Genomic DNA, 13,142 nt, shown 5'->3' with positions numbered 1-13,142 from the left:
AGTGTAGTGCGACCTTTGCACAGTGTTCAGCTAAAGCTACAAGTTAGTGTAGTGCAACCTCTTCACAGTGTTCAGCTAAAGCTACAAGTTAGTGTAGTGCGACCTCTGAACAGTGTTCAGCTAAAGCTACGAGTAAGTGTAGTGCGAAGTCAACACAGTGTTCAGCTAAAGCTACAAGTTAGTGCAGTGCAAACTCTGCACAATTTTCAGCTAAGGCTACAAGTTAGTGTAGTGCGACCTCTGCACAGTGTTCAGCTAAAGCTACCTGTAGAAGATTGGTGGTGTTTTTCTGATCCTATCACTACCACAGGCAGCTACATTATTTAGACGTTAGTGTAGTGCGACCTCTGCACAGTGTTCTGCTAAAGATACCTGTAGAAGGTTGGTGGTGTTTTCCTGATGCTATCACTACCGCAGGCAGCTACATTATTTAAACGTTAGTGTAGTGCATCCTCTGCACAGTGTTCAGCTAAGGCTACGAGTTAGTGTAGTGCGACCTCTGCACAGTGTTCAGCTAAAGTTATAAGTTAGTGTAGTGAAACCTCTGCGCAGTGTTCAGCTGAAGCTAAAAGTTAGTGTACTGCGACCTCTACACAGTGTTCAGCTAAAGCTACAAGTTAGTGTAGTGCGACCTCTGCACGGTGTTCAGCTAAAGCTACAAGTTAGTGTAGTGCGACCTCTGCACAGTGTTCAACTAAAGCTACAAGTTAATGTAGTGCGACCTCTGCACAGTATTCAGCTAAAGCTACAAGTTGGTATAGTGTGACCTCTGCAGAGTGTTCAGATAAAGCTACAAGTTAGTGTAGGAAGATCTCTGCAAAGTGTTCAGCTAAAGCTACAAGTTAGTGTAGTGCGACCTCTGCACAGTGTTCAACTAAAGCTGCAAGTTAGTGTAGTGCAACCTCTGCACAGTGTTCAGCTAAAGCTACAAGTTAGTGTAGCTAATTTTGTATTTCTTATAAACTGTTCATATATTTAAGTCTGTTATGTTGATATTATTCTTCACTTTCATAGACTATATACTACCAGACGCCTCCTGAAGAAGCGGCTGTGACCGCGAAACCGTTGAGGTTACGTCTGCAAGTATCACACTATATAAACCTTAGTCTATGCACCTTGTGGGCATTAGCTATACCAAAAATTAGTGTCAACATTGCTGTGAACAATTATCATTGTTTTTGTTTTTGTATATTAATATGTATCAATGATGTCCCTTACAGGACTTTTTATGAATTTTGAAATAAATTTATACTCTTTTTAAATCAAGTTTTCTTGCTATGGTACCGCAATAGTCCTCTTTTCTCTTTCTTGAGGGAGGCAGGACCCTATTGGAGAGGTCCCTGTTCTGATTCCTCCTTCAAATTTATACTTTGTAGTTACACATATCCAGGATGATGGTACCCATTAATGCTAGTCTATTTCTATGTGTAAATTATGTGGCAAACCAATGCACTCTAATATAACGGGTGGATAACACACCCAGGATCGCTTTGATCCAATGGTTTTTCCTTCCTTTCCCTCTAACCCCTCCCCCCCTATCTTCTTTGCCACTTTCTAACTCGTTTATTAATGTGTAATCTTAGTTATTCCTGAACTTGAAGCAGCCGCCTATTTAACCCATTTATTCATTCTTTAATTTGAGCCCTCCACGTCCACGGCCAGGACTCTTCCCTGGCGCCCCTCATATCCTGAGTTATGGATGTCTTGGGCACCGCCTGGGGGGACTTTATGTCCACTATACAGGCAGGATGCTTAGCCAACCAACAACGAGAGGATGAAACCAAAATATTCACTGACAGATTGTTTAACCTTCTTAAGAAAAAATCCCATCTACACTGGCATATCCAGTACTTTGAATTATATATCACTGAAAAAGTCTGCCCCCTTGGACTTCGTGTCCAATTATTTCCTACAATCAAAGATCCCTCCGCGGATTTCAAAAAATCCTGGGAAAGTACTCTGACAAATTGCAGCATTGAACTTATGTCAAAATTGACCACCCAATACCGTTCTGACATGATATCTCTTGATGCGGAAATAGATAGATTACTCAATCAGTTTCCCAACATTCAAGAGTCAAGCTCCTTCACTAACAAATGGAAGGAAATACGAGATAAAATTGAGGGTCTTAACAAAGACATTATTATCAAAAAACAGAGGAAATTTTCCCAGGATAAATTGGCATTTGCGGAGGGCTATGCCTACAAATGGGCTGGGAAACCATTCTCTTACAAACATAAGCGTCCAAATCGGCAGTCTCTGGCCCCGACGGTAACAGACTACACGGAATCGGATTCATCGGTATCTTCTGTATCTTCACAGATGACCACTCGTTCCACCTTATCACGTGCACCAGGCGCCCACTGGCGATAACCCCACTACTAAACACCCCAAAAGAGGCAAACAACAGGGAAAAGCACTAAAAACACCACAAACACCAAGACCAGGGGGACAGACCCCCCTCACAGGTCCCCTTCATTCTACTTTACACAATATCATTCCGAAACTGTTACAACCAAATATTCAAACACTCCTATCACAGCCCGGTTTTTTAGTACAACCAGGTCCAGAACCCTCCTCAAAACAGGGGAGTCTGGACACGTTTGTGCAAAGAGCCCCAACCCCGAGCACGTCCCACGACTAACCACTTCCACTAATATTGATGATCCCCACTCCCTCAACATCATCAATCTTACCTCTTATCGATTGACTCCGGAGGAGGAACAGGTCCTTCATTTAGGCCTGGGTTTCTGTCCTTCGGAGCCAATCGATATCTATGAAACAATAAAAGACCTCTACTTATTCGCCCGCAAATTGACGTTTAATTTCATGTTTGATCCCGACCGCAAACGCGTCAGCCTTGAAAAAGAACTGGCGGAAAAGACTAAGAATTTCACCATAGCGGAGTCCAGAGCATTAAGGGACCTCATGCTACTTTACGATGAGGGAAACGTCGAGCCGGATACCCCCGATGGTGACTTCAATCCACCATCCGCCTGTCAGGTGGCCATAACCCCCCACTCCCAATATCCCAATCCCACGACCTCCCTTAAAACCAAGTCCAAAGTCTTCCCTGATCTTTTGACTTGCCCCTCCATATGGGCCTTTTTGCATGAATGTATCACTTCCCTCAAAAAAGAACGGTGGCACACATTACCCTCCAATCTAACCCGACAACAGTTTCGAGCAGTCATCAGACTGCAAAAAAATACCGATTTGATCATAAAGCAATCTGACAAAGGAGGAAACCTGGTACTGATGACTCATCACCAGTACCAGACTATGTGTCTCAATATTCTTTCCAACACCAATTGGTATTTACCCATTGAAAACCAATTCATTCAACAAACCATTGATGAATTTAGGGGACTCATCGGTTGGGCCTTCCTTGAGGGCCTCATCGATGATGACACCTATAAATTCATCAATGTACAATATCCACGTACTCCTACGTTTTATGCTTTGCCTAAAACTCATAAGAATCTCTCTGCACCTCCAGGTCGACCCATTGTCTCTGGTAAAGGTTCATTAACTGAGAACGCCAGCAAATTGGTGGATACTTTCCTCCTCCCACACGTCATGAGATTACCGTCCTACATAAGGGACACAACTGATCTGTTGAAACAAATCGAGGGGATCCAGATCCCTCCGGACGCCCTCCTCGTGGCTATAGATGTCGAGGCTCTTTACTCGAGCATCCCCCACGAGCAGGGCGTCCGGACGGCTGGTTCTTTTTTGATGGAACAGGATCATCACACCTGGCCTACCAATACCTTCATCTTAAAACTTCTAGAATTTATCTTGACAAAAAATTATTTTTTGTTTATGGACCAAATGTATCTTCAAATTCAAGGCGTGGCAATGGGCACATCTTGTGCCCCCTCATACGCAAACTTATATCTTGGAGGTTGGGAACGAACAGTTTTCAGTGATGACCATATGGAACCATTCCTGGACCATGTACTAGGATGGTTTAGATTCATTGACGACCTCTTGGTAATTTGGACAGGTACGGAGCAACTTTTGCAAACCTTTATTGCAGAGCTCAATATTAACACTTTCAATCTTCATTTTACCTATTCTTATGATAGACACAGCATCCCTTTTCTAGATGTACAGATCATCAAGGACATTACTGGTCATCTTATCACGGACCTATATCGTAAACCCACTGCCGGCAACACATTGTTGCATGCATCTAGTCTCCATCCCCGCCCTCTGGTTCGCAGTATCCCTTTTGCTCAGTATCTCAGACTGAGAAGAAACTGCACAGAGGACGACGACTTCCACAAACAGGCCAATGCCCTCCGTACACGGTTGCTAGCTAGGGGCTATAAACGCACTGTGCTAAGAAAAGCCTTTAACAAGGCCTTAGCCCTTGATCGACAAGCACTTTTATATGGCCCCGCACGTCCCAAAAAACCATATATGACCAAGATCATTACTAAATTTTCCACTCATCATCAACAATTAAGAAAAATTTTGTCCAAACATTGGCACATCCTAACTGATCACCACACTCTTAAAAAATACATCAAATCAACTCCTGATCTTGTTTTCAAGAGGGCCACATCCTTGAGGGATAGATTAACACATAGCCACTACAGGACCCCCTCCCCTGATCTCAGGGGACCCAGGGGCACCTATAAATGTGGCAATTGCCCACACTGTCCCTGGATTCAAGAGGGACAACAATTTCTCCTTCCCAACGGCGAAATGTTTTTTCCCAGACACTCAGCCCATTGTGGCACGCGCGGAGTAATTTACCTCATGATATGTGCATGTAATGCTTTTTACGTTGGGAAAACTATCAGGGAATTACGGCAGAGACTGGGGGATCACCTTTATGCCTCCACAAATGGCAAACTCACTACCGTGGGCCGCCATTTAGGTATCCATCATCGTTTCAATCTAGACTCTATTCGGTTCACTGTGCTGGATGTTATCCCTGAAGACCCCCGCGGGGGCAATTGGGACCGTGAAATCCTGAAACGTGAATCCTTCTGGATTGAACGACTTGATGCATGTGTTCCTCCGGGTATAAACGAGGCACATTCTTATAAATATTTTCTTGATTAATTTTGTCATTTTTCCCCACTTCCCTCCTCCCCTCCCTTCCCCCCCCCCCCCTTACCCCCCAGTCTCTGCCGTGACCCTATCCCACTAATAAAAATAATAAACATACAAAATAATAATAAAATAAAAAACTAAGCTTCACAACATTTGGATTGTACTGTTTAGGACTTAGGTTTTTTTCTTTTCTTTCCCTCTCCCCCCTCCCCCCTCCTCTTCCCCTTCCTGATCATGGACTAATGGACTCTGAATAACAGTTGATTCACACTGTATTCATAAACTTTCTATTCTTCAATGTTTTTCCCAGCGGCTGTATTTAAATGTTCTGTGACTGCTTGATTCTTCGTTATTAAAATCATGTATGATGCTGATTATGATGTTGTTTTATCTGTTTTGAGATGGGTCAAGATGCGTGTTTGTCCAGCTGGGGGGGCCCTTTGCGCCCCCGCCGCTGGAAACCGCGCATCTCTCCCGTCCAATTTGCTGTTTCTTTTATCATATCTTTATTCAGATTATTTTTGGAATTGCACCAGCCGCCCTGTCCTGGTTAGATGTGAGGAGTTTATTCTCCCCCTGTGGCGGGCTTGCGCTCCTCCGGCGGAGGGCTCGGCTAAATTCAGCCCAGCCTCCGCTTCGTTCTGATCAGTGCCTGGCACTGATCAATGTTGAGCTTTGCGCCTGTGCCGGACACATTGCCCGCGCATGCGCAATAGTGGAGGACCGGACCCGGAAGCAATCGTGGCGGCTGATCCCGCCGTGGTTGACTTCCGGGTTGGAGGCACTTAAGACGCCTGAGACTCAGCTGTCTGAGCCTCAGTTGAACATTCAGTTCTGTGCGGACGCTACTGAAAGTTGATGTAAGTACTTACACCATGCCTTTTTGTTACTAGGTGGGGGCTCCCCATTCTACAGGGTACCCCCCACCTCCCCTGGCGCTTTGAAAGCCTTCTTGATTGTCCCTTAACTTTAAAACCAGTCTCTCATGTCTGTTTTATTGATTTACATCCTTTGCAGCGTTCTGCTATGACAGTGTAATGTGGCGGTTATGCCACTGACGGCACTAGTCACATCCTTTTGGGCCTGAACTGCTCCTGAGTCTAGGTGTTTGTTTAAAGCAATGATAGGTAAGGGAATTCCATTATCCAAAAATCCCCTTTTACCAGCCTCACACATATTTTCCTATTTTATTTTTCTTCACTAGGTGAAATCGGGATATCTACTTCACCTTCACCCCTTGCTCCTTCTGCCTGTTCTTTCCCCCTTCTTCTCCGGTCCCAATACCTCCCCCCCCCCCCTTCCCCTCTTCTTTCCTTCCTTCCCCCTTCTACCTCTTTTTTCCTCCCCTCCCCCTCTTTTCACTCCTTTTTTCATTCCTTTTCTTTTTTCGTTCTTTTTTCCTTCCCCTCTTTTCTCCTTTTCTTTTTCCCCCCCTCTCCTTCTTCTTCCCTGCCTCCTTTTCTTCCTCTTCCTCCTTGTCCCCCCCCTTGTCTTCCTATGCTTTTCTTCTTTTCTGTTTTTTGTCTTCCCTGGATTTTCTTCCCCTCTCTTCCCCCCCTCACCGTCCGCTCGCCCTATTTTTTCTCCCGTTTTCCTTCCCCCTTCCCCCACCTCTGCACAGTGTTCAGCTAAAGCTACAAGTTAGTGTAGTGCGACCTCTACACAGTGTTCAGCTAAAGCTACAAGTTAGTGTAGTGCGACCTCTGCACAGTGTTCAACTAAAACTACAAGTTAATGTAGTGCGACCTCTACACAGTGTTCATCTAAAGCTACATGTTAGTGTAGTGCGACCTCTGCACAGTGTTCAGCTAAAGCTTCAAGTTAGTGTAGTGCGTCCTCTGCACAGTGTTCAGCTAAAGCTACCAGTAATTGTAGTGTGACCTCTGCACAGTGTTCAGCTAAAGCTACAAGTTAGTGTAGTACAACCTCTGCACAGTGTTCAGCTAAAGCTACTTGTAGGAGATTGGTGGTGTTTTTCTGATCCTATCACTACCGCAGGCAGCTACATTATTTAAATGTTTGTGTAGTGGGTCCTCTGCACAGTGTTCAACTAAAGCTACGAGTTAGTGTAGTTTGACCTCTGCACAGTGTTCAGCTAAAGCTACAAGTTAGTGTAGTGCGACCTCTGCACAGTGTTCAAGCTAAAGCTACCTTTAGAAGATTGGTGGTGTTTTCCTGATCCTATCACTACCACAGGCAGCTACATTATTTAATCGTTAGTGTAGTGCGTCAACTGCACAGTGTTCAGCTAAAGCTACAAGTTAGTGTAGTGCGACCTCAGCACAGTGTTCAGCTAAAGCTACAAGTTAGTGTAGTGCGACCTCTACACAGTGTTCAGCTAAAGCTACAAGTTAGTGTAGTGTGACCTCTGCACAGTGTTCAGCTAAAGCTACAAGTTAGTGTAGTGCGACCTCTACACAGTGTTCAGCTAAAGCTACAAGTTAGTGTAGCGCGACCTCTGCACAGTGTTCAGCTAAAAGCTACAAGTTAGTGTAGTGCGTTCTCTGCACAGTGTTCAGCTAAAACTATGAGTGAGTGTAGTGCGACCTCTGCACAGTGTTCAGCTAAGGTTACAAGTTAGTGTAGTGCGACCTCTTCACAGTATTCAGCTAAAGCTACCTGTAGAAGATCAGTGGTGTTTTTCTGATCCTATCACTGCCGCAGGCAGCTACATTATTTACACGTTAGTGTAGTGTGACCTCTGCACAGTGTTCAGCTATGGATACCTGTAGAAGATTGGTGGTGTTTTCCTGATGCTATCACTACCACAGGCAGCTACATTATTTAAACGTTAGTGTAGTGCATCCTCTGCACAGTGTTCAGCTAAAGCTACGAGTTAGTGTAATGCGACCTCTGCACAGTGTTCAGCTAAAGCTGCAAGTTAGTGTAGTGCAAACTCTGCGCAGTGTTCAGCTAAAGCTACAAGTTAGTGTAGTGCGACCTCTGCACAGTGTTCAAGCTAAAGCTACCTTTAGAAGGTTGGTGGTGTTTTCCTGATCCTATCACTACCGCAGGCAGCTACATTTTTTAAATGTTAGTGTAGTGGGTCCTCTGCACAGTGTTCTATCAAAGCTATGAATTAGTGTAGTGCGACCTCTGCACAGTGTTCAGTAAAAGCTTCAAGTTAGTGTAGTGCGACCTCTGCACAGTGTTCAGCTAAAGCTACAAGTTAGTGTAGTGTGACCGCTACACAGTGTTCAGCTAAAGCTACAAGTTAGTGTAGTGCGACCTCTGCACAGTGTTCAGCTAAAGCTACAAGTTAATGTAGTAAATAAAGTCTACCTTTAGAAGATTGGTAGTGTTTTCCTGATCCTTTCACTACCACAGGCTGCTACATTATTTAAACGTTAGTGTAGTGCGTCCACTGCACAGTGTTCAGCTAAAGCTACGAGTAAGTGTAGTGCGACCTCTGCACAGTGTTCAGCTAAAGCTACAAGTTAGTGTAGTGAGACCTCAGCACAGTGTTCAGCTAAAGCTACAAGTTAGTGTAGTGCGACCTCTACACAGTGTTCAGCTAAAGCTACAAGTTAGAGTAGTGCGACCTCTGCACAGTGTTTAGCTAAAGCTACAGGTTAGTTTAGTGCGACCTCTGCACAGTGTTCATCTAAAGCTACATGTTAGTGTAGTGCGACCTCTGCACAATGTTTAGGTAAAGCTACAAGTTAGTGTAGTGCGACCTCTTCACGGTGTTCAGCTAAAGCTACCTGTAGAAGATTGGTGGTGTTTTTCTGATCCTATCACTACCGCAGGCAGCTACATTATTTACACGTTAATGTAGTGCATTCTCTGCATAGTGTTCAGCTAAAGCTATGAGTTAGTGTAATGCGACCTCTGCACAGTGTTCAGCTAAAGCTGCAAGGTAGTGTAGTGCAACCTCTTCACAGTGTTCAGCTAAAGCTACCTGTAGAAGATTGGTGGTGTTTTTCTGATCCTATCACTACCGCAGGCAGTGTACATTATTTACACGTTAATGTAGTGCATTCTCTGCACAGTGTTCAGCTAAAGCTACGAGTTAGTGTAGAGCGACCTCTGCACAGTGTTCAAGCTAAAGCTGCCTGTAGAAGATTGGTGGTGTTTTTCTGATCCTATCACTACCGCAGGCAGCCACATTATTTAAATGTTAGTGTAGTGTGCCCTCTGCACAGTATTCAGCTAAAGCTATGAGTTAGTGTAGAGCGACCTCTGCACAGTGTTCAGCTAAAGATACAAGTTAGTGTAGTGCGACCTCTGCACAGTGTTCAGCTAAAGCTACAAGTTAGTGTAGTGTGACCTCTGCACAGTGTTCAGCTAAAGCTACAAGTTAGTGTAGTGTGACCTCTGCACAGTGTTCAAGCTAAAGCTACCTGTAAAAGGTTGGAGGTGTTTTTCTGATCCTATCACTACTGCAGGCAGCTACATTATATAAACGTTAGTGTAGTGCATCCTCTACACAGTGTTCAGCTAAAGCTAAGAGTTGGTGTAGTGCGACCTCTGCACAGTGTTCAGCTAAAGCTACAAGTTAATGTAGTGCGACCTCTGCACAGTGTTTTCACTAAAGCTACAAGTCAGTGTAGTGCGACCTTTGCACAGTGTTCAGCTAAAGCTACAATTTAGTGTAGTGCAACCTCTGCACAGTGTTCAGCAAAAGCTACAAGTTAGTGTAGAGTGACCTCTGCACAGTGTCCAGCTAAAGCTACAAGTTAGTGTAGTGCAAACTCTGCACAGTGTTCAGCCAAAGCTACAAGTTAGTGTAGTGTGACCTCTGCACAGTGTTCAGCTAAAGCTACAAGTTAGTGTAGTGTGACCTCTGCACAGTGTTCAAGCTAAAGCTACCTGTAGAAGGATGGTGGTGTTTTCCTGATCATATCACTACTGCAGGCAGCTGCATTATTTAAACGTTAGTGTAGTGCGTCCTCTACACAGTGTTCAGCTAAAGCTAAGAGTTAGTGTAGTGCGACCTCTGCACCGTGTTCAGCTAAAGCTACAAGTTAGTGTAGAGTGACCTCTGCACAGTGTCCAGCTAAAGCTACAAGTTAGTGTAGTGCAAACTCTGCACAGTGTTCAGCCAAAGCTACAAGTTAGTGTAGTGTGACCTCTGCACAGTGTTCAGCTAAAGCTACAAGTTAGTGTAGTGTGACCTCTGCACAGTGTTCAAGCTAAAGCTACCTGTAGAAGGATGGTGGTGTTTTCCTGATCATATCACTACTGCAGGCAGCTGCATTATTTAAACGTTAGTGTAGTGCGTCCTCTACACAGTGTTCAGCTAAAGCTAAGAGTTAGTGTAGTGCGACCTCTGCACCGTGTTCAGCTAAAGCTACAAGTTAGTGTAGTGTGACCTCTGCACAGTGTTCAGCTAAAGCTACAAGTTAGTGTAGTGCGACCTCTGCACAGTGTTTTCACTAAAGCTACAAGTCAGTGTAGTGCGACCTTTGCACAGTGTTCAGCTAAAGTTACAATTTAGTGTAGTGCGACCTCTGCACAGTGTTCAGCTAAAGCTACAAGTTAGTGTAGTGTGACCTATGCACAGTGTTCAGCTGATGCTACAAGTTAGTGTAGTGCGATCTCTGCACAGTGTTCAGCCAATGCTACAAGTTAGTGTAGTGCGACCTCTGCACAGTGTTAAGCTAAAGCTACAAGTTAGTGTCGTGCGACCTCTGCACGGTGTTCAGCTAAAGCTACAATTTAATGTAGTGCGACCTCTGCACAGTGTTCAGCTAAAGCTTCAAGTTAGTGTAGTGTGACCTCTGCACAGTGTTCAGCCAAAGCTACAAGTTAGTGTAGTGCGACCTCTGCACAGTGTTAAGTTAAAGCTACAAGTTAGTGTCGTGCGACCTCTGCACAGATTTCAATTAAAGCTACAAGTTAGTGTAGTGCGACCTCTGCACAGTGTTAAGCTAAAGCTACAAGTTAGTGTAGTGCGACCTCTGCACGGTGTTCAGCTAAAGCTACAAGTTAGTGTAGTGCAACCGCTGCACAGTGTTCAGCCAAAGCTACAAGTTAGTGTAGTGCGACCTCTGCACAGAGTTCAGCTAAAGCTACAAGTTAGTGTAGTGTGACCTCTGCACAGTGTTAAGCTAAAGCTAAAAGTTAGTGTAGTGCGACCTCTGCACAGTGTTAAGCTAAAGCTACAAGTTAGTGTAGTGCGACCTTTGCACAGTGTTGAGTTAAGCTACAAGTTAGTGTAGTGCGACCTCTGCACAGTGTTCAGCTGATGCTACAAGTTAGTGTAGTGCGACCTCTACACAGTGTTCAAGCTAAAGCTACCTGTAGAAGGTTGGTGGTGTTTTCCTGATCATATCACTACTGCAGGCAGCTGCATTATTTAAATGTTACTGTAGCGCATCCTCTACACAGTGTTCAGCTAAAGCTAAGAGTTAGTGTAGTACGACCTCTGCACCGTGTTCAGCTAAAGCTACAAGTTAGTGTAGTGTGACCTCTGCACAGTGTTCAGCTAAAGCTACAAGTTAGTGAAGTGCGACCTCTGCACAGTGTTCAGCTAAAGCTACAAGTTAGTGTAGTGTGACCTCTGCACAGTGTTCAGCTAAAGCTACAAGTTAGTGTAGTGTGACCTCTGCACAGTGTTCAGCTGATGCTACAAGTTAGTGTAGTGCGACCTCTGCACAGTGTTCAGCCAATGCTACAAGTTAGTGTAGTGCGACCTCTGCACAGTGTTAAGCTAAAGCTACAAGTTAGTGTCGTATGACCTCTGCATGGTGTTCAGCTAAAGCTACAATTTAATGTAGTGCGACCTCTGCACAGTGTTCAGCTAAAGCTACAAGTTAGTGTAGTGTGACCTCTGCACAGTGTTCAGCCAAAGCTACAAGTTAGTGTAGTGCGCCCTCTGCACAGTGTTAAGCTAAAGCTACAAGTTAGTGTAGTGTGACCTCTGCACAGTGTTCAGCTGATGCTACAAGTTAGTGTAGTGCGACCTCTGCACAGTGTTCAGCCAATGCTACAAGTTAGTGTAGTGCGACCTCTGCACAGTGTTAAGCTAAAGCTACAAGTTAGTGTCGTATGACCTCTGCACGGTGTTCAGCTAAAGCTACAATTTAATGTAGTGCGACCTCTGCACAGTGTTCAGCTAAAGCTACAAGTTAGTGTAGTGTGACCTCTGCACAGTGTTCAGCCAAAGCTACAAGTTAGTGTAGTGCGACCTCGGCACAGTGTTAAGCTAAAGCTACAAGTTAGTGTAGTGCTACCTCTGCACGGTGTTCAGCTAAAGCTACAAGTTAGTGTAGTGCAACCTCTGCACAGTGTTCAGCCAAAGCTACAAGTTAGTGTAGTGCGACCTCTGCACAGAGTTCAGCTAAAGCTACAAGTTAGTGTAGTGTGACCTCTGCACAGTGTTAAGCTAAAGCTACAAGTTAGTGTAGTGCGACCTCTGCACAGTGCTCAGCTAAAGCTACAAGTTAGTGTAGTGCAACCTCTGCAGAGTGTTCAGCAAAAGCTACAAGTTAGTGTAGTGCGACCTCTGCACAGCGTTCAGCTAAAGCTAAAAGTTAGTGTAGTGCGACCTCTGCACAGTGTTAAGCTAAAGCTACAAGTTAGTGTAGTGCGACCTTTGCACAGTGTTCAGCTAAAGCTAAAAGTTAGTGTAGTGCGACCTCTGCACAGTGTTCAGCTGATGCTACAAGTTAGTGTAGTGCGACCTCTACACAGTGTTCAAGCTAAAGCTACCTGTAGAAGGTTGGTGGTGTTTTCCTGATCATATCACTACTGCAGGCAGCTGCATTATTTAAATGTTAGTGTAGTGCATCCTCTACACAGTGTTCAACTAAAGCTAAGAGTTAGTGTAGTTCGACCTCTGCACCGTGTTCAACTAAAGCTACAAGTTAGTGTAGTGTGACCTCTGCACAGTGTTCAGCTAAAGCTACAAGTTAGTGAAGTGCGACCTCTGCACAGTGTTCAGCCAAAGCTACAAGTTAGTGTAGTGCGACATCTGCACAGTGTTATGCTAAAGCTACAAGTTAGTGTAGTGTGACCTCTGCACAGTGTTAAGCTAAAGCTACAAGTTAGTGTAGTGCGACCTCTGCACGGTGTTCAGCTAAAGCTACAAGTTAGTGTAGTGCAACCGCTGCACAGTGTTCAGCCAA

This window comes from Aquarana catesbeiana, linkage group LG05, assembly GCF_042186555.1.
Source record: "Aquarana catesbeiana isolate 2022-GZ linkage group LG05, ASM4218655v1, whole genome shotgun sequence".
In the NCBI taxonomy this organism is placed as follows: Eukaryota; Metazoa; Chordata; class Amphibia; order Anura; family Ranidae; genus Aquarana; species Aquarana catesbeiana.
Note: the sequence above shows the minus strand (reverse complement) of the source record.